General features: G+C 42.7%; 1 long non-coding RNA gene across 4 annotated transcripts in view; it reads left to right on the top strand.

Annotated features, from left to right (window-relative positions):
* Positions 1-4,523: 4,523 nt before the first annotated feature.
* Positions 4,524-22,581, top strand: part of LOC144382727 (uncharacterized) — a 614,132-nt gene continuing 596,074 nt past the window's right edge. For all 4 annotated transcript variants that reach the window (XR_013450100.1, XR_013450101.1, XR_013450099.1 and 1 more), the window contains exon 1: positions 4,524-4,552. This is a non-coding gene — a long non-coding RNA (uncharacterized LOC144382727). The remainder of the gene's footprint in view (positions 4,553-22,581) is intronic.

Genomic DNA, 22,581 nt, shown 5'->3' with positions numbered 1-22,581 from the left:
CTTTTTCTTCATGCTTCTTGGTGTGTTATTGCTGTGCTATTGTGCACTCCCCTTTTCCATTCTTACCACTACCTGAAATCCATCTATGATTCTGCTTTTCCATATTCTTCACCAAGTACTCTGTGCCAGCAAAGCAGGCCTGAACAGGCCTTCATTAAAAATAGTAATGGCTGGGGACGCCTGGGTGGCTCATTTGTTTAAGAGTCTGCCTTTGGCTCAGGTCATGATCCCAGGGTCGTGCAATCAAGCCCCAGGTCGGGCTCCCTGCTCAGTGGGGAGTCTGCTTCTCCTTCTCCCTCTGCCCCTTGCCCCTGCTCATGTGCTCTTTCACTCTCCCTCTCTGTCTATCTCTCAAATAAATAAATAATCTTAATTAAAAAAAAAAAAACAGTAATGGCTGAAAAGCATTGAGTTAGCTTTGTGTCAGGCATTGTTCTAAGCCCTCATCATAGGTTAACTCAGCATCCCTATGAGAGACTATTATTATTCCTCTGTATTATCTTTATTAGGAAACTGAGGCTCAAGGAGTTTAACTTGCCCAGGCTCACACTGCTAAGACACACCAGAACCAGGATTGAGCCCAGGTGCTCTGGCTCTGGACCCATACCCTTTTGCCTCTCCCAGGTTCTTTTTGAAGACTGCCCCCTTGCCAGATGGGTTCAGTAGATCCTCTGTTGTGCGGAGCTGTCTGATTTGCCAGCTGCCCCATCCCCTACTTCATTGAAATGTTCCACCTTCAGAACTGGGCTTCCCTCCCATTGGGAAATGTCAGATCCATTCTATCTTAGTTCCCAGATGTGGACCCCATGCTGCTACTGTCAATCTCCTGGCCTGCCACCTGGGAATCCTCTAGCTCTTGTTTTAGTCCATCTTTGATAGTGGACCCCTACAGCTCAACTGTGGGGTGACTCCCTTTTATGAAGATACACCTTGGGCGGCTTACATAAAACAGCTTGCTTCTCCAGAGTTTGCATCCCACACGACATCCTCTTCAGAGAAAGCCCTCATGTGCCACGTTGAAATTTTATTCCCTGCCACACATGTCAATCATGATTTCTTTTGCCATATCTTTACCAGGTCTTTAGCCATCCCCCTTAAAGCTAGACCAGGTCTGTCCTAAATTAAAAGCGCCTGACCCTGGAGGACCCCATCCTATCCCCTGCACGGTTCCTTTTTGTGCAAAGTGATCTGCCAGTGAACAGAGAGGAGCTCCCTCCCTCCTTCCCCCAGTCACACTGGCTCCTATTACTGCTGTTTCTTTACAGGCTAAAATAAAGAGCCCTTCACCTTGGCTCACTTAAAGGAAAGACCTCTGCGTGTCTTCTGAGTAGTTCTAGTCCTATATAATTGTGACCAAATGAAAACATGGATGGACAGAGAATATTTCTGTAAGGATACAAAGATCTGTTTACACTGGTCGCCTCCAAGGAGACCTCAGAGGTAGAGAATGGGGTGGGAATGTCACTTTTCCCTTTCGACCCATTGGTGACTTTTGAAATTTGAGCCATGTGAATGTATTACTTTTTTGAAAGAAATAAAGAAAAGGAAAGAACAAAATTCAAATAATCTGCTGAGCTAAAAACTGACACTATTAAGAAGGTAACTTTTTTTAACTTTTTAATTGTGACGTCTGCATTCGTTATAATAAACACTTTTTTTTTCCATAAAATAAAGGTCACCCAACACTCAGTACCTCCAGGGATGGGAACAGCACCTAAAATGTCCCTGGTTGATGATAAGGATTCTTGATACATAAAATGAGGACAGCAGCTTTCAATCCCAGTGTAACATGGCCTCACACACTACAGAACAGGGCTCCTCACCATGCCCCCTGTGCCCTCCTGTCTTCATGTGGCAATTAAAGAGGCAGAGACACCAGTGAGGTCAGCTTTTCTCCGTTTTCCATCCTCCGTGTCCACCTTGGCCTGGGGTGTCTCAGATGATCAGCCTAGCTCATGATGGAGACTCAACAGAAACCCAGGATGTCCTTGACTCAAGTCAGAGACACAGTTTCAAATACAGACCTTTCCAGATTCCTGTAGGTCTGCTCCCGCTCTCCCTGCAGTTTCCCTTGCTGCTTATATTCTGCATGATTTACATGCAGACTCTGTCTTCCTTCTGCACACACCCCACTCCCTCTTCCCATGTGGCAGTCTTTCTTTCTTTTTCCCAGGGTACTTCACACATGGCATTGACGTTCATTTGATACTCAAAATATCATTTCCAAGCACAGTTAGAATCATGTGCTCAATAATGAGCTTCTTCCATGTTTGAGGTACTGTTTTATAAGCTGGGGATGCCGGGGCACCTGTTCTCATGGAGCTTACATTCTAATGGGGTAGAAGTCCATAAATAAGAAAATACCAGGTAGCAATAAGTGCTATAGGGGGCCTAATTTCAGATGAGTGGTCAAGAAAGGCCTCTCAGAAGAGGTGATATTTAAATTGAAGCAGGAAGCACACAAAGGAGGCGGCTATGTGTATAACTGCATGTGAGTTTCAGGCTAAGATGGCAGATGGTATGCATACGACTAATTTTGCTCCAACCCAAAACTGCTCGAGACAGATTTTTTTAATTCTTTCTTTCTTTCTTTCTTTCTTTCTTTCTTTCTTTCTTTCTTTCTTTCTTTCTTTCTTTCTCTCTCTCTCTCTTTCTTCCTTCCTTCCTTTCTTTTTCTTCCTTCCTTCCTTCCTTCCTTCCTTCCTTCCTTCCTTCCTTCCTTCCTTCCTTCCTTTTTCTTTCTTTCTTTCTTTCTTTCTTTCTTTCTTTCTTTCTTTCTTTCTTTCTTTCTTTTCTTTCTTTCTTTCTTCTTTTTATTTTTAAGTCCTAAACCCATAAGGAAAAGAGAACAGGAGAAGAGAAAAGAACAACACAATTTCAGAAGCTGGAAAGTAGATGGATGAGTGGTAACTGATTTAGCAGATCTGAGAAAGCTGAGCTGCAACCCGGCTTATACTGGAAATACCTCAAAAGGCTCAGAAACTCCCAGAACCAGGGATCATTGGGCCTGAGGGGAGAGGAGAAGGCTAAAATAAGAACTGAGTGAAAGCAATTTGAAAAGCAGTTGGATCCCACATCCCATCCCTGATCCCAACAGAAGATTGGAGGTTTATCCTCCAGGGAGAGTCTCTGGTCTAGAAGATGCCAGGCACACCGAGGGCATAGGAACCACAGCGGAAATGGGGGGATCCAGAGGCCAGATATACACCAAAGGCAGAGACTCCAGCTATCTTGCACCACTTGGATCTCAGAATGCTGGCAATGTGATCTTCACCTTCTAGATAAGAGACTGGAAAACACTTCTCAAGGAATCTAATCAATCTATGAGGAAAGACCCATGGAGTCTGACACTGGGGGATCTACCAACAGATCCAACCAGGTCACCCTTCAGTGACACCCAGAGGGCCAGACACCTTGTGTGCACCACTTCTAATCCTCTTGGTCTCACCTCTTACTCTGCCCACAGTTGTAGCCACTGTCCCATCAAGTTCCACACGGCTTCCCAGAGCAGTGCAATGGTTAAGGTCATGTGTCAACCTGACCAGGCTGCAAATTGCCCACATATTAATCTTTATTTCTAGATGAGTCTATGAGGGTATTTCTGATGAGATTAGCATTTGAATTGGTACACTGAATAAAGCAGATTGCCCTCCCCAATATGGGTGGGCCTCACCCAAACTGTTGCGAGCCTAAATAGAACAAAAAGGTGAAGGAAGGGAAAATTTGCTCTCTCTCTCTCTGCCTTACTGTTTTTGAGCTGGGCCATTGGTCATCTGCACTCACACTAGAACTTACGCCATTGGCTATCTTGGGTCCCAGGCATTTGGACTTGGATTGGAACTACACCATTGGCTCTTCTGCATCTCCAGTTTGCAGGTGGGAGATCATGGGACTTTTCAGCATCATCACATGAGCCAATTATTTATTTCTATATCTATCTCCTATTGTTTCTGTTTTTCTGGAGAACCTTAACTAATACAGCAAGCAAAGTCTCACCTCAGCCCTGAATCTTGCTTTCTGTCCCAAAGCTTCTTTGATATCCATGTGGGTCTGCAGAAGCTCTTAGCATCAGCATTCAGGCATATGCAACCCAGAAATTCAGGAAGATAATGTCTGTGGAGCTATCTTTGAGGATAAATATTTCCCCTATTTCATCCCGGGAGTGGACAGTCTAATTCCATAAGACCCAGAATATCCCATGGAATGGAACACTAGTCACTACAGCAATAGCCAGCTGGATAACACATTTAACACTTAGGTTGGCTTTCTCTCTGTCTTTTTTCCCTCCCACTATCCCTTACTCCTGCTTGTTTGGATTGCTTAACAAATGCACTATCTCCATGTAAGTCTTGGGGGGCTCTGCTTTTGGGGAAACCTTGGGTAAGATACACAACAAGGTCTGATCCCACACTCAGAACTTCTAAATAGCCTTTTCAACTGTACTCTTAATCATGAGCAAACAGCTAATGCCAAACAGCTAAACAAAGCTTCTCACATGAAAGATAAGGACTAAAACCAGCAACGGGGGGGGGGGGGGGGGGGGGGGGAAGAAGTAACGAAGGAAAAACAGATCATGCAGGGAAAAGACACCAAAAAATAAATTTAGAAAATTATCATCAGTATTTTCAAAAGGAAAAGAGATGATGTTGCATCCATGAGAAAAGGAAAGGATGCCATAGAAAGAAATAATTCAAAGAACCAAAAAAAAAAAAAAAATTCTTGGAAATCGAAAACATTATGTCAGAAATAGAAAACTCAGTAGAAAGAATGATAAAATTGGAGAAAATTCACAGAAAGTAAAACAAAAAGACAGAGATGGACAATAGGAGAGAAAATTAGACAAGTCATGTAGGTTAAACATGTGAATAATAGAAACTCCAGAAAAAAGGGGGAAAAAAGATAATAAACCCAAAAGAATCACCAATTAAATAATTCAAGAAAACTTTCCAGAAGTGAACAATTTCCAGATGGAAATGGCTGATCAAGAAATAAGACCCACAGATGAATATAAACACCAAGGGGCACCTGGGAGGCTCTACTGAGAGCCTAACTCTTGAGCATCTAACTCTTGATTTCAGCTCAGGTCATGATCTCAGGGTCATGAGATCGAGCCCTACATTGCGCTCCACACTGGGCGTGGAGCCTGCTTGAGATTCTCTCTCCATCTCCCTCTGCCCCTCCCCCTCCATGTGCGCACACACGCACACACACTCTCTCTCTCTCTCTAAAACACATGCACGTGCACACACACACAGAGACACACACACCAAGGCTCATCATTGTGAAATTCCAAAACGCGGGGGCGGGGGGGGGCGGCAGGCAAAGATAAAGATTCTACAAGCTTCAAGAGAAAAGAAAAGTCATGTACAAAGGACTGGAAATCAACAGTTTTGGGGTTCTCAAGAGCATGGCTGGAATCAAGAATATAGTAAAGTAACATCTTCAAAATGCTCTGGGAAAATGATTTGCGACTTAAAATTCTATACCTAGCCAAATCCTTTAGTAAATATGAGGATAGAATGAAGGCCATTTTCATGCAAAATCTCAAAAAAATGTTACCTCCCATGCGTGCTTTTTCAAGGAGCTGCTAGAGAATGGATTCCACAAGGCATTAAACCAAAAAAGAGGAAGTCATAGGACAGAGGAGAGCCATTGCATAAAGCAAGCAAAGAATCCCTAGATGGATGGTGCAGAGAGATTCCAGGATGTCGGGACAGTGTAACCCAAGAGACAGACATGTTGAGGATGGCTTCATCCAGGTGCTGCCATCCATCAGTCCTTCCTTTTTACCTGAGGACCAAAGATACAGGTGGACCTGACCCAGATTCTAGTCTGTCCATGACCTATCTTGGACCATATATTGATAAAAGATTTTCTCTCCCCCATAAGCCTGGCCACCCTAGATCAGCTGAAGACTCATGTCTTCCCCCACAGAAGTGATCTGCTTTGATCTACTGCTAGGCCATGGGGAGGTTAGAAACAGATAAAACCAGAGCGGCACACTCCCCTACCCACATAACTGCCACGCATCTAACACCTCCTCCTACTATTGCCCTACCCATGCTCTGACTAGGCTGCGCTCTGTTTTCCCCAGGATTCACTCCTGACATTGCCTAGGAGACATTCTGGTAAATTCCCAGAGAAGCTGAAGTCAGACTATAACCTAGGGAACCATTCCCTTTGTCTTCTAGGAGACTATCTGACTCTGGCAACATTATAGCTAGGTGTGTGCTTGCTACTCAGTTTTTCAAAACTAAATAACTATTCAGGGAGACCTGTGTAGCTGATTTTTTTTCAACTATAAATAAGAGGAAGAGAACAATTAATTCTAATTAATTCAAAACTCAGGAAGATGGGTAACCTCTTATGTGGGAGGGACACAATCATGAAGGGGTACCCAGGAGGCTGCAAATGTACTGTTAACAGTTTATTTCTTAACCCGAGTTGCCGTGCAGCGTGTGCCTTTGGTTATTGCTATTTCCCTGTATGTGCATGCTTTATATACTCTTCAGTATGTAAGAACATTTCATAATTTGATTATAATTCAATTATATTAATGATAAGTTTTAAAATAATGATCCAACCAGGAGAGCAAAGCCACTGAAAAGGACCTAAGGCAAGAACAAACTTGTTTTATACCAAAATAGTGTTTGAGGAAGGCCAGCCTTGTGGGATGGGTGAGCTAGGAATTATTGCAAGTGTCAAAACCCCTGATTTTGCCCACGATGACTTTCTGTCCAGTGTTTTCTGCCACCACCACATCAGCCCAAATCAGTTGGCTGTAGAATGTTAAGGTGAGACGTCACAGGAATGGGTCAGGGGACCAAGAAGGAGAAAACATCATAAGAAATAAAGGACTCAGGGGGCGCCTGGGTGGCTCAGTTGGTTAGGCGACTGCCTTCGGCTCAGGTCATGATCCTGGAGTCCCGGGATCGAGTCCCGCATCGGGCTCCCTGCTCGGCAGGGAGTCTGCTTCTCCCTCTGACCCTCCCCCTCTCGTGCTCTCTCTCTCTCTCTCATTCTCTCTCTCAAATAAATAAATAAAATCTTTAAAAAAAAAAAAAAAAAAAAAGAAATAAAGGACTCAGGCTATTTATAGGAAGCTTTCGTGGTAGTTACTACAAAGTGAAGGATCCCAAGATCTCATCCCATCCCCCAGAGTCCCCATTAAAAAAACATAAAACAGGTATTAATCATCAGTCTTTCTGGGCACCTGGGTGGCTCAGTTGGTTAAGCATCTGCCTTCGGCTCCGGTCATGATCTCGGGGTCCTGGGATTGAGCCCTGTGTGGGGCTCCTTGCTCAGCGGGGAGCCTGCTTCTCCCTCTGCCACTCCCCCTGCTTGTGCGCCCTCTCTCTCTCCCCGTCTCTGTCAAAATAAATAAATAAATAATCTTCTTTAAAAGACCCATCAGTTTTTCCATTACAAATGATAGAAATTGCACTGTTATCTATATTGTGTAAAAAATCACCACAAAACTTGGTGGCTTAAATAATAATTTACATTTATCATCCCACAGTTTCTGTAGGTCAGTGATTCAGGAGCAGCTTAGCCATGTGGTTCTGTCTCGGGGTCTCCTGTGAGGTTATAGACAAGATGTCAGCTAGGGCAGCAATCATCTGAAGGCTTGACTGGGGCTGGAGGATCCAAGATGGTTCACTCACAAGGCTGTTCACAGGAGGCCTCAGTTCCTTGCCATATGAATCTCACACAGCGTTGCTTGAGTGTCTGCACAACATAGTAGCTAGCTTCCCTCAAAGTGAGTTATTCAAGAGAGAGCAAAGATGGAAGCCAGCAGCTGTAATGTGTATTATGATCTAGCCCAGGAACCACACCTCACCATCTCCTCAGTATTCTGCTGATTACACAGGTCAGCCCAATTCAGTGTGACAGGGGACCATAGAAGAGCAGGAATGCCAGAGCGGGGGACTATCACTGGGACCATTTTGCAGGCTGGCTACCACACCAGCTGGACTTCATAAAAATTAAAAAGTCTCTTCTTGAAAACTAATAAGAAAATGAAAAGACAAGCAACAGATTGGGACAAAATATTTGCAAATCATATATGTGACGGGCCTTGTATTCAGAATATATAAAGAGCTCTCGATATTTAATAATCATAACACAATTTTTTAAGATTTTATTTATTTACTTGAGAGAGAGTGAGAGAGAGAGATCATGAGCAGGGGGGAGGGTAGAGGGAGAAGCAGGCTCCCCACTGAGCAGGGATCCTGACGCAGGACTTGATCCCAGCACCCTGGGATCATGACCTGAGCCAAAGGCAGATGGCTTAACTGACTGAGCCACCCAGGCACCCCAACAACAGAATTTTTTTAAATTTATTTTTATTTTTTATTGTTACGTTAATCACCATACATTACATCTTTAGTTTTAGATGTAGTGTTCCATGATTCATTGTTTGTGCATAACACCCAGTGCTCCATGCAGAACATGCCCTCTTTAATACCCATCACCAGGCTAACCCATCCTCCCACCCCCCTCCCCTCTAGAACCCTCAGTTTGTTTTTCAGAGTCCATAGTCTTTCATGGTTCGTCTCCCCCAACAGAATTTTTTTAATGGGGCAAAATATTTGAAGAGACAGTTTACCAAGGAGGATATATAGATGGCCAATAAACACATGAAAACATCCTCAGTATCCTTAGTGATTAAGGAAATCCAAATTAAAACCAAAACAAGATACCACTATGAATGTAATAAAAAGTTGAGAATTAAAAAGTCCCTGCCTGGTGGTAAAGATATGGAGCAACTGGAACGCTCATTCACATTTTGTTGGTGAAAATGCAAAATGGTACAGCCCCTTCAAAAGAGTTTCTTTTAAAGTTTTAATATACTTAGCATATGACCCTACTCCTAGGAATTTACTCAAATGGCATATGTATGAAATGAAATACTACTCAACAACTTACGTTTGTTTGTTTGTTTTAAAGATTTTGTTTGTCAGAGAGAGACAGAGAGCGCACAAGCAGGGGGAGAAGCAGGTTCCCTGCTGAGCAAGGAGCTGGATGCGGGACTCGATCCCAGGACCTTGGGATCATGACCTGAGCTGAAGGCAGGTGCTTAACTGACTGAGCCACCCAGGCATTCCTACTCAACAACTTTTAATGAATGAGCTACTGATACATGCAACATGGATCAATCTCAAAAATAATGTCTCTTGGGCACCTGTCTGGCTCAGTTAGTAGAGCATGTGACTCTTGATCTTGGGGTTGTGGAGTTCAAGCCCCACTTTGGGTGTAGAAATTACTTAAAAATAAAATCTTCAAAATAATAATAATTTTGCTTGAGTGAAAGAAGCCTGACAAAAAAAGAACATACTATATAATTCCATTTATATAAACATTGAGAAAATTCAAACCAGTAGAAAGCAGACTGGTGCTTTGGTGACCTGAGGATGGGAAACAAGGTGGGGAGAGGTGGGAGGTGGGGATTTCAAAGGACATGAGTAAAGTTTCAAAGGTAGTGAATATATTCATTACCTTTATTATGCTGATGGTTTCACAGGTGGAAATGCATGTCGAAACTTATCATACAATGCAACTCAAACACGTACAGGTTACCATGTATCAACTCAACCTTGAGAAGGTTATTCCTTTAAAAATGACAGAACGGGGGCGCCTGGGTGGCTCAGTCGGTTAAGCGTCTGCCTTCGGCTCAGGTCATGATCCTGGGGTCCTGGGATCAAGCCCCGCATCCGGCTCCCTGCTCAGCGGAGAGCCTGCTTCTCCCTCTCCCTCTGCCTGCCACTCTGCCTACTTGTGCTCTCTATCTGTCAAATAAATAAATAAAATCTTTAAAAAAAAAAATGACAGAAGGATTTGCTTGTTTGCTTATTTTTTGATAGAGCGTCCTATGAAGATTGTACTCTTTAAATGTTTGTTCCTGTCTCATTCCTTTTTTTTTTTTTCAGCACACATGTTCTAGTCTTTGATTTTTTTTAATATATTTTTAGTTTTTTAAATAGTTAACTCCTGGCTCAAAGTTCAAAGAGTCCAAAAGGGTAGACAGTGAAGGCCCCCCCATCTCTGCTCCCATTTACCCAGTACCCCTCTGAGAAAGCAGTTCATGTAACTAGTTTCCTAAATGTCCTTCCAAGGATATTCCAGGTTTTATTATAAGGAACACACTATTAAGATGAATTAGATGACATTAGATTGCATTTTCCCTGTTGGCTCAAAGCTCTTGGCCTCAGGCTCATCTTCTTAGGAACCTCCACGCTATGAGAGCCAAGTCGAGGAAGGAGCAAATGTGCAGGCAAAGTGGAAAGAACAGAAAACAAGGTAGAGGTCCAAGTGAACCACTAGCTTGTGCACCCACAGGAGCCCCAGGAGCAGAAACAAGGAAGGCCAGAGGTGAGGGACACTAGTACCAATTGCTGGACACATGCCTACTTCCAGAACCTGTCTAATGGGTCTAGAACATCCATTGCCACCTGATCCCAGCAACCATCTTTGAGAGATGTCCCTTTTGGTCCTTTGCCCTGGACCTGTGACATTCTGGACTAGTTCTGTTCTCAGCTGTGGTTGAGAACATGTACATAGTAAGTCATCCCTTCTGCTGCCTTAGCTGAACAAAAAAAAGTTTGCAGAATCAGGGCATGTTCAGCATCACACAGACTGGTACAGTCCTTGTGAAGCTATGCCAACAGGAAAGCCCTTCCCTAAAAATATAACCATCAGCCTCAAATGTTTCTCTCCTTGACCTTTGTCCTGCACGTCACAGTGGCCACTCACCTCACGGGGAGCTCTTGGGACCTGACTCTTTCTGACACTGCATGCTCCTTGCGTTCTTCTTACTGCTTCAACCATTTCTTTCTCAATCATCTTTCTGGTTGCCTTCCTGCTCTCCTCTGGATCTCCTCGTGAAGATAGCCCCCGGGAGCTGGTCTTGATGGGCTCCCTGGAACGGCTCATCCGTTTACAACTCTCTGCACTAAGGCCGCTTTCAGGTCTCAGATTGGTGCTTTGCCAGCTTAATACACCTTCTACTCAGCGGGACTGATGGTGTCACTCTCACGTGATCCTGTCCGGCACTTGGCACCCCACCTTTGCACAGCCCTCCCTACAGCCCTCAAATATATGCTGCACACATTTCCTACTAGGTGCCCATCCTGCAGAATCAGTTTGTGTCAACTGTTCTCTCTCTTCCCACCCCCCCAAAAAAACAAAAAACCAAACAACAACAACAACAACAAAACAAAGTGATTGCTTCCCCTCCTTGGAATTTCTATGACTTAATGGCTACACTATTCAGTATTCAGGTGGCTCTTATCATGAGTTAATATTTGTCTATTTGGGTATATGGATCATATCTCCCTAAGTAGACTCTGTGTGGCTTTACTGGAGGGAGAGACCTTGCCTTCTCCTTTATTTTGTTTACCATTGCACAATTGTAGATGCTCAAATAACAGCTGATTGAAGATTTGCTTCATTAAAATTACCCAACAGGTTGGCGAAATACCCACCAACCACACAATCAAATTCCATTTAATAGATTAGGAGAACTTGATATTGAATGGGCTTCGACATGATTTAGCCAAAGTAAATCATCACAACTTAATGTACTTTTAATGTAAATATAGGTTTCCATTTATTAGAGCTCCTTCGAAGTAGGACACACCCTGTGTGTGGGTGGTGAAAAATAGATCTTTGCCCCTGGCACTCTGATAGAATCTCTGGAATGGCTGGCATGTTATGCAATCGCCTCTGACCAGCCAACCAGAAGTGTCTCCGTCCTGAGCACCCCTTGGGACTTCACTTAGGCTCTTACAATTTTCAGTGTGCAGTAGAGTGACTCCTTTACGGGTGTTTTCTCCTTGCTAGGTGTAGGCACTAGGAAGACAGAGTGGATAGAGGCAGCCCAGCAGCCAGCGAATCACAGGGTCCCTGGCACCATGAACTTTGGGATCCAACGTGAACTTGACCATTCTCTCTGGTGATCTGCCCCCAGCCAGGTTCTGAACCTCCTCTACAATAAAAAATTATGACTCTCTAGAGAACCCCGCTTCACCCACTCTGTCTGCACACCCTTGGCCACCTTCATAACCCCCATCTGGCAAGGAGGAGATGGCCTCGTGGGTCTGGGAGCCTCAGGCTGATAGGAAACACCTGTTCCCATTGCACAATAACGCAGGGTCGTAAAATAAGCACACAGCCGGTTTTCCTTTAAAACTTTGATATTTTGTTCATCGGGGATATTTTAACATTAATTTTAACTTTTAAAAATATTACCTTAAGTCATTATTTGTCTTGATTTGGTGCCTCTTAAATTTTGTGCCCCGGGCAAGTGCCTCACTTGGCTCACCCGAATCCCAGCGGGACTATACACTTGGAGAAAAGGGACTCTGGTAACCAGAAGGCTTTGTTCTGACCTCAACTCGGCCATTTACAAGCTTCAAGATCTGCGCTTCCCAGGCCTCACCCTCACAACTTCCTCCGCCACACAATATAGATGATTATATCTGCTCCATTTTCTTTGCAAGGCAGTTAACTACGACGGTTACGACGGTCTGATGAGATAACGTAGGTATTGAACACTTTTAAAAACAGCATCGTGCCATTGTGCGACACACACAAAAAGGGATAATAATGAGCAATAGCTTATCTTCAGGCTTGCACTTGAGCAGGGATTAGCCAATACAGCTTGATCTGTGAGTTGCTAGGCTCAGCACAGAGCCAAGCAAACTAAAGGAGAAGATCTTTCCCCAAAGTTACTTAGATGCACGAGGAAGGGGGTATCGGTGACATGTTAACATACATACCAGCAGTGCTTTGCATGAAATTATATCTGCTTCTGAAAAATTGTGGTAAACTACATGTAAGATTTACCACCTTAATCATTTTTAAACATACAGTTCAGTGACAAATGCATTCACGTTGTTGAATCTGCTCTTTAAGAGTTCGCGAAGCACTTGAGGGTTCTGTGGCTCGTTAGTCACTGTTGAGAACATGAATCGAGACTATTCAGGGGACTTGGAAATGCCCGTAAGGAGAGACTTGCAGTTAGCAGAGGACTGGCTTTGATTCTCTAGCGTTCCTGTTGTTCTCTGGGTCTGGTAGGGCCACGAAGGCCTGACTGTGTGCAGTCCACAGTACGTTATTCTGAGAGGCAGTGTCATACAGGAACTGAGAGTCTGGGCCTGGAGCCAGACTGTAAGGCTTTGAATTAAGGCCGTGCTACTTATTAGCTGTAAGGCCTTGAGAGGCTGCTTAGCCCCCTGAACCCCCGTGCCTCTATTCTCTCTTGTTAAAAATGGAGGTAATAACACCCACCTCATTGGGTTGCTTTGAGGATTAGTCACATAAATATATAAAGTCCTTAGAACAGCGCCTGGTCTGTCTTCCATGCTATGAGACTCAGCTATTGCTGCTGGGGGAGGAGAGAGAGAGAAGATGAGATGTAGGTGGTGGAAGACAGGTGATATTTCTGCAGTCTGGCCTTGAAAGAGAGGGAGCCCAGTAGACAGGATTTCTATCCACGATACTGGCCCTGTTTGTGGAGTGGGGTCTGAGCCAAGTTGAGAGCCTTCCCTCTCTGCTGATTTTGTTTTGTAACCTTTTGCGGTGATAAACCAGAGCTGTGAATACAACTATATTCTGGGTTCAACGAGCCCTCCTAGCAAATTTTTGAAGCTGGGGAAAGTCTTGGGGACCCACAACACAAGGAAATCGTAAGATAATGCCGTTTTAGTAACTTGGCAGGCTGACTTGTGTTTGGACACCGTACTAGGACAAGTGGTGGGAAACCTGGTCAGTCTTCTGACTGTTGCCTGCTACCATCTTTTACATAATTTTTCCTCTATTTCTTCAGTTTCCTAATTTTCTGGAGTATTTTGGATCCTTTTGAATACCGACACATGCTATTCAATGGCCATTCCTTCTCATGCATGAAACATACATGAATTGGGTGGCGTTTTTCTCATCATCCAAATATTTTCAGGTTAGCAGTCATCTTTAGTGACAACAACCAAAATGATGTTGAGCTTGACATGCAATTATTCTATGAAGAAAATATTTGCAATGGAAATGACTTGTTTGAAAAATGCACTAAAACAACATGTAGTTTATCTAATTAGATAATAATTTTAAAAGGTATGCATTAGCTTTGAAATACTTTACAAATATTTCTCTTTCTGCTCTTTTTGTAAGATTGTCAGTAATGGTATTCCATTTTCGGATGAAAAAGTAAATAACCAAACAAAGTGACTTTCCATTTCTGGTCCCTAAACAGTGCTCAAACCAGAAGTCCTTCCTTGGATTTTACAGGACAACAGAATAGGCTAAAACTTCCAAAGTAGCCCTGAATGGTTCAAATTACCTTTGGTTTATGCATTGTAACTGTGATTGACTACTTATGACCCTTTGCTTTTTTCAAAAACAACAACAAACCAAAAAAAACAAAACAAACAAAACTAAAAAAAGCTCCAAAATAGGACTTCTTTTTAAATAAGATTTTATTTATTTATTTGCCAGAGAGAGAGAGAGAGGGAAACAAGCAGGGAGAGTGGCAGGCAGAGGGAGAAGCAGGCTTCCTGCTGAGCAAGGAGCCCGACGTGGGGCTCGATCCCCAGGACTCTGGGATCATGACCTGAGCTGAAGGCAGATGCTTAACCGACTGAGCCACCCAGGTGCCCCCAAAACAGGACTTCTATCTTTACTTGATACTTTAATTTTTTCCATCAATGGATTTCACCAAGAGACTCTTCCTTTTAGTTCTGTGTTTGTATTTCTATTAGTTTTGCATCTTTTGTGTTATTCTGTAGAGTGACAGAAAACTTTAAATCTCTCTCTCTCCAGAGATCTAGGGGGGAAAAGCTCCTCTTGGGTAGCTGCTGCTGAGCCTATGGAAAGACAATTAATTATATTTCAATCTGTTAAAACAAATTCCAACATGTTTTAAAAAAATAATTTCACTAAAATGAACATCCCCACAAATCAAAACCACAGTGAGATATCACCTCACAGCGGTGCTAGTATGAAAAAGACCAAAAATAGCAAGTGTTGGCGAGGATGTGGAGAAAAGGGAACACTTGTGCACTGTTGGTGGGAATGTAAATTGGAGTCACTATGGAAAACAGCATGGAGTTTCCTCACAAAGTTACAAAGAGGACCACCGATATGATCCAGCAATCCTACATCCATGTATTACCCAAAGAAAATGAAAACACTACTTTGAAAAGATAGGGACACCCCCGTGTTCATTGTTTTAATATTTTATTTCTAAATCATCTCTACACCCCACGTGGGGCTTGAACTCACAATCCTGAGATCGAGAGTCACATGCTCCACCAACTGAGACCACTGGGGCAGCATTATTTACAATAGTCAAGATAGGGAAACAACCAAAGTGTCCATCAATGAATGAATGGATGAAGATCATAAAAAAAGAATGAAAATTTGCCATTTGTGACAATATGGATGGATCTAGAGTGAAATAAGTCGGATGGAGAAAGACAAATACTATCTGATTTCAATTATATGTGGAACCTAAACAACAGAACAAAGAGGGGCACCTGGGTGGCTCAGTCGGTTAAGTGGCTGCCTTCTGCTCTGGTCGTCATCCCGGGGTCCTGGGATCAAGCCCCGCATCGGGGTCCCTGCTCAGTGGGGAGCCTGCTTCTCCCTCTCCCTCTGCCTGCCACTCCCCCTGCTTGTGTTGTCTTTCTCGCTATCGCTATCTCTCTCTCTCTCTCTGTCGAATAAAATCTTTAAAAAAAATTAAAAACAAAACAAAACAGAAATAGGGGCGCCTGGGTGGCTCAGTCGGTTAAGTATCCGACTCTTGATTTCGGCTCAGGTAATGATCTCAGGGTTGTGGAATCAAGCCTCACATCAGTCTCCGTGCTCAGTGCCAAGTCGGCTTGAGCTTCTCTCCCTCTGCCCCTCCCTGCTCACTCTCTCTCTCAAAAGAAATAAAAACAGAAATAGACTCATAGATGCAGAAAACAATATGATGGCTGCTAGAGGGAAGAGGGAGTTGTGGGACTGGCAAAATAAGGACAGGGGATTAAAAGGTACAAACTTCCAGTCACAGAATAAGTAAGACACAGGGATGCAATGTACGCATAGAAGGATATAGTCAATAACATGTAACAAGTTTATATGGTAACAGATGGTACTAGATTTATTGTGGTGATCATTTCATAATGTATATAAATGTTGAATCACTATGTTGTACCATCTGAAACCAATATAATATTGTATGTCAACTATACTTCAGTAAAAGAAACCAACCTCTCAGCTCATTCAAATGAAATTTCAGTATAAGTTTTAAAATTGCTGTTATTGAAAAATGCTCATGAAAATAAAATCAAATATAATTTAGTCTGAGGGGGAATGTTGGGTTTCTACTCCCCTTACAGAGGAAGTCTCTGAAACTTCTAAATAATCCTGGATTGTGATTCTAACTCAGTCATTCTCAAAGTTTCTGTGGGGATTGTAAACATCTCCACCTGGTGAATGGATAAATGGAAAATACTGTACACCTTCAAATTATCTCATTGAGAAATCTTTTGGTTTCCTTACAGGATAAATACATACTCGGTGTCCAAATTTTCATGCCACCATTTTTGTTAAATTATAAGAACTTCTGTTTATGTATTTGCTAAGCAAAACCTGTTCTCACTTAAAGTAAGAAATAGAATCAATTTCCAAGATTTTTTTTTATTAAAAACAAACAAAAAGAGTAATAGATGCTTTCATGTCCTATTAGTTTCCTCAGGCTGCTATAACAAACTGCCACCAACAGAATGGCTTTTAACAACAGAAATTTATTCTGTTACAGTTTTGAATTTCATGAAAAAGATGTTGGTGGGGTTGGCTCTTTTTGAGGATTGTTAGAAAAATCTGTTCCATGCCTCTCCCCTGGCTTCTGGTGGTTGCTGGCAATCTGCTGTTTCTTAGCTTATGGAAGCACCGTCCAATCTCTGCATCATCTTCATGTGATGCTCTCCCGGCATGCAATGCCTGTGCCCCAGTTTTCTCTTTTTATAAGAACAGCAGTCATATTGGATTATTGGATTAGTGGCCCACCCTCCTTCAGGAGACCTCATCTTAATTAATGACATCTGCAATGACCCATCTCCGAATAAGGCCTCATTCTAAGATACCAGAGGGTAAGATTTTGACACATGAATTTAGGGGGGATGGACGCAATTCAACCAATAATACATATGAATACATTTATCTTACCAGATAGCCACATGGCATTGTGCAAGAGACCTACGCACTCTGAGCCTCAGATTCTTCCTTTCTTAGGAGGGTGATTGTGACTGTTCTTACTCCCAGGATTGTGTCTCCAGGAGGCCAAGGACTGGCCCGTCCTATTAAATAGCCTGAGAGAGAAGCAGGCCCAGCTTCACTTCTGCTCACACAAGCACCTGTAAGCGGGATCCCCCTACTGCACCACCAGGGCTGGTGGTAAAGAGTCCTTTGTCTCACTCAACTGCAGTCCTTGTACATAAGCTACTCTCCATTACCAGCTTGGCGGCAACTATGCACATGGTTCCACTCCCCTTACCAGGATAGCATAGCTCCCACCTCTCACCCTCCCGGTACCTGAGTGGTCGCCACTGAGGGCACTCACATCTGGCTTCATGTTCTTCCTCTGCATTGGTGGCACCCCAGCCAACTAATGCCTCCAGCCTCCCTTTCCCAGGTCTTGCCTTGTTCCCTCAAGCTATTAAGATGCAGAGCTGGTGTTTTAGCCCAAGCCTCCATACCAGCCCCAGACAATGGGTACATAACCGCACATTCCACGGTTCCTCTTATCATGTGTCCTATTAGATCTGAAAACTCTCCAATAACCATATTGTCAAAGCTGTACAGAGTGTATTCCTAATTCCTAGAATGGGATTCAATTCAATCCAACTTTTGGAGCAGTACATTTGTATAGCGAGTGAACCAGCCATAGAAACATACTGGCAATGATTGTATTCACAAATGAATACTATCAAAATCTTATAAAATGTTTAGGGGCGCCTGGGTGGCTCAGTCGTTAAGCGTCTGCCTTCGGCTCAGGTCATGATCCCAGGGTCCTGGGATCGAGCCCCGCATCGGGCTCCTCGCTCCGCGGGAAGCCTGCTTCTCCCTCTCACACTCCCCTTGCTTGTGTTCCCTCTCTCACTGTCTCTCTCTCTGTGTCAAATAAAAAAAAAAAAAAATCTTATAAAATGTTTAATAAAACCTAGTAGTAGACTGCACACTCACAAATAAGCTTATAGGGTCATAAAAGCATGGACTGAGAAAGAAATCAATCCAATGGGAAGATCAGTATGAAGGTTAATTTCATGTGTCAGCTCAGCTAGGATATGGTGCCCAGTTGTTTGGTCAAACACTAGCCCAGATGTTGCTGTGAAGGGGTTTTGTAGATGTAATTAACACTTACAATCAGTAGACTTTAAGTAATAAAGATTACTCTCAATAATGTCTCCTCAAATCCATTGAAGCTCTTAAGAGCAAAAACTGAGGTTTCCCAAAGAAGGAATTCTGCCTCAAGACTGTAACATGGAAATCCTGCCTGGATTTCAGACTCGCTAACCACCCCCAACCAGTCATGTCAGCCAATTCCTTATATTAAACCTCTCTAGATAGAGAGATGATGATGATGATGATGATGAAGATGACGATGATGATGATGCATGTGTGTCCTGTTGGTTCTGTTTCTCTGAAGAACTGATTGATATGTTCAGATTTATTTTTTTTTTTAAGATTTTATTTATTTGACAGAGAGAGCACAAGCAGGAGAGAGAGGGAGAAGCAGGCTCCCTGCTGAGCAAGGAGCCCGATGTGGGACTCGATCCCAGGATGCTGGGATCATGACCCGGCCGAAGGCAGCCGCTTAACCGACTGAGCCACCCAGGCGCCCCTGTTCAGATTTATTTTTAATGGTGGCCAAGAGAACAGGAAGAATTGTTTGAATAAAGGATTTGAGATGAACACATTGACAGGCTAGAAATGAAGTCATTAGCAATTTTTCGCTCCGGGTAGTAGAGAAAGAGAGAAGAAAGATAATGGCACTTCACAACTCCACATGATTAGCTTCCCACCTGGAAGTTGCACCAATAAGGCAAAGTCCTTCCAAAAAGGATGTCTAAGATGTTTTCTTAAATCCACATACATCAGACCCAAAGAGAGAATGAATTTTCAACCTACCTGTACAAATAAATGCTTAGAAAACTCCCCTGTTGACAGGCTATAAGCATAAGGTGGACTTCCCTTCTGTCTCTACACAGTTCTTGAAAGGATGCAATAAGTAGGTTATTCTAGCCTCAAAGGTAATGACATGAATTATGAATGACTCAATGGATAGCAGTGAACAGATAAAAATGTACATCTTCTGGGCCAAAAATAAGCTAATTAAATCAAAACTCAAAAGGCAAACACTAGATGAGGGGAACTATTCATTAATAATGAGGAACAGAATTAATAGTTTTAATATTTAAAGAGCTCATAAGATTCAGGAAGAAAAACCCCAATAGTTAAATATGCAAAGGAGCCTACCAGAAAATTCTCAAAAACAGGTTATATCAGGGCGCCCGGGTGGCTCAGTCGTTGGGCGTCTGCCTTTGGCTCAGGTCGTGATCCCAGGGTCCTGGGATCAAGCCCCACATCGGGCTCCCAGATCAGCGGGAGGCCTGCTTCTCCCTCTCCCACTCCCCCTGCTTGTGTTCCCTCTCTCGCTGTGTCTCTCTCTGTCAAATAAATAAATAAAATCTTTAAAAAAAAAAAAAATAAAATCTTAAAAAAAAAAACAGATTATATCAATGACCCACCAACGTCTGGAAAAATGTCCAACCTCACTAATTCAAAGAAATGTAAACTGAAGCAACAATGAGATTGCATTTTCCATCTACCAAATTAGCAAAGATGGAAAAAAAAATGAAATGATCCCTGATGGTGCTGATTGGAGTAAATAGCTATCAGAACACAATTTGGTAATACCTAAGGAACTTGATCTAGTAATTCACCTTCTGAAAATCTACCCAAAGAAAGGTTGGATCACAAAGATGTTTCACACAGCATTATTTCAAATGGTAAGCAACTGAAATGTCCTGGGGCGCCTGGGTGGCTCAGATGGTTTAGCATCTGCCTTCGGCTCGGCTCCGCTCGGGTCATGATCTCCAGGTCCTGGGATGGAGCCCCACATGGGGCTCCCCGCTCAGTGGGGAGTCTGCTTCTCCCTCTTCCTCTGCCCCTCCCCACTGCTCCTGCTCTCTCTCTCTCTCTCTCTCTCTGTATCTCTCTGTCTCAAATAATAAATTAAAAAAAAATTCTTAAAAAAAAAAAAAAGAAAGATATTGAAATGTCCTACCAGAGAGGAATGGTTTTTTCATTTAGCTATCCAAATAATTCTTGAGTACCTACTATGTGATCATTCCCTGAGGTTGCTAAGCAATGGCTAGTTGTTCTAGATTAATCTTCTTTTAAAATGTGGGTAGAAATTTGTGTAACGAAATTAGTGATGCAGGTGATGATACATAAGCTTATGTATGTGCTTGTATCTGCTTATATCATCACTGGAAATCTACACAAGGAAGGCATAACAGAGATGGCCTTTGGGAAAAGACTGGGGGAGGGGGCGAGGGAGAATTGCAGTTCCCAGTGCTCTTGTACCATCCTGAATTTTTAAAACATGTTCATGGCTTTTGTTAATGTTTTGAAAGTGCGTGATACATAAATCTTATTTCTCATAAGTGTTTTCGAGTCATTTCGTAGGTGACTTGTCTTCTTGAATGTGGAACGTTCTTCAAGGGAAGGGACTGTTTTATATTTCTTTGTATTCTCCCTTTGCGCGCATGCAATGCTAGCACATAGTGGGTGTACAAAAATATTTGTTGAATAGAAAATAATGTAATTTGGTGCTCGGATAGAAGTTAGTTAAAATAAATGTTAAAATCAATAGTTCTGTGTACTGCTTTCACGCTGACTTATCTATTGTAAAGCATATCACTTATTGTTTATATCATAGTTTGCTAATCTCGAATGAGGAAGGAACAAGATAATTGATGAATTCTTCGATGAAACTACATAGGGAAAAGCCAAATGACCTTTTAATTCCTATGCATCTACTTGTAATCTTAATAAATTAATTTAAAGACCCCTCGATATCAAGTAAGGAAACATAGAGATAATCTCAAGGTTTTAATTATTATAAAATTTAAAATTTTTAATATAAGGGCTATTTTGTGCATTCATAAGAGATTAGATTTGTTTTAATATTTTAATATACTTTGTAAGACATTTGTAATCTACAACAATTCCTTTATCATCAAACACAGGTGGGTTTTTGGGTTTTTTTTTTTTTATTCTCTTTTATATGAGAAACAGGGAACAAAGTTGTTAAGGTAATACATTGCATTCACCACTGAATTGATCTCTCTTCTACAGTTTCATGAATGAAAGGACAACATCACTTGAAAGTGGCACCTGATTTGGTTTATTGATTCCCTTCACTGACTCCCTCCCTCTCCCCAAAGTCATTTACTTTCAAAATATCATTGCCTGCTGAAGAAATTAGCTGGCATACTACCAAAGGGAAGTATATTTCACTAAATGAAGTTCCTGAAATGCAGCTTTTGTTTTTTGTTTCTTTCTGCTCTGCCAGCAACTTCAGATTATGAGAAAGTGCATTCTCTGCACTGTATAGCATAAGACAGTTCAGGACTGTTCCAGAAGGTACAGCTGCTATTTGGTACAAAGTACAAAGCCGGGGGTGGGGATTGGGGGGGGTGGGGGAGCGAGCAAACTTCTCCCAGCCGGTTGAAGGGACTTTGCTGCAAAATTCCTTAATGAAGGAGACCCACAGATTTGCTGGGATGCAGTTAGGCTAGATGGTAGGAAATTGGAAAATGTTATTAAACTCAAGAAGAAAGATTGAGATGCTTGTGACAGTAGCCCATGTATGTAGATATCAGCGCAACAACTGACAAATGACCAATTGCCAATGGCCAGGCTGCGACCCGAAATCAGGAAAGGTGGCCCGGGGGAAAAAAATAAAAAATAAAACAAATGCTTTATCATTGAGGGGGAGGGGACGGTGTGCTCTGTTTATTCTGGTCTCTGCAGTATTTCCCTTGGTAAGAGCAAGAAAGAAAGACAAGGAGAGAGAGAAAAAATAAAAGGAAAGAGACAGACCTGGAAGAAATTCTCATTTCAAAGAGAATAAAGAAGGACAGAAGGGGAAGAGCTCGAGAGACAGGTGGGGAGCTGACATTTCAAGATGTCACCTCATTTCCCCTTCTCTACAATTCCAAAGCCCGCTTTTATTCCCATTGTACAGGTGAAGGAGGCTCGAGGCTGCGCCGCTGTGGATGGAAGGAGCCAGGCTAGGACCCCCCCTTTCCAGGCTGCACAGGAACATCGTCAGCAGTCGGGGAAGAGGACAGCTGTTAGCTGTGGTTCGGTCCGCTCGCCGGTGTGGATGCGTGAAGGGGACATCAGCATGTGGGACGGGACCTGCAGAACCGTTGCGGTAACATTAAGTTAAATTTTACCTCTGGGAAAGAGGTAATGAAGGGCATGGAAAAGCTTTTAACTCCTTTACATCAATCCTGAACACACAGG

This window comes from Halichoerus grypus, chromosome 8 (genome assembly GCF_964656455.1).
Source record: "Halichoerus grypus chromosome 8, mHalGry1.hap1.1, whole genome shotgun sequence".
NCBI lineage: Eukaryota > Metazoa > Chordata > Mammalia > Carnivora > Phocidae > Halichoerus > Halichoerus grypus.
Note: the sequence above shows the minus strand (reverse complement) of the source record. Positions and strands in the feature narration are given on the sequence as shown.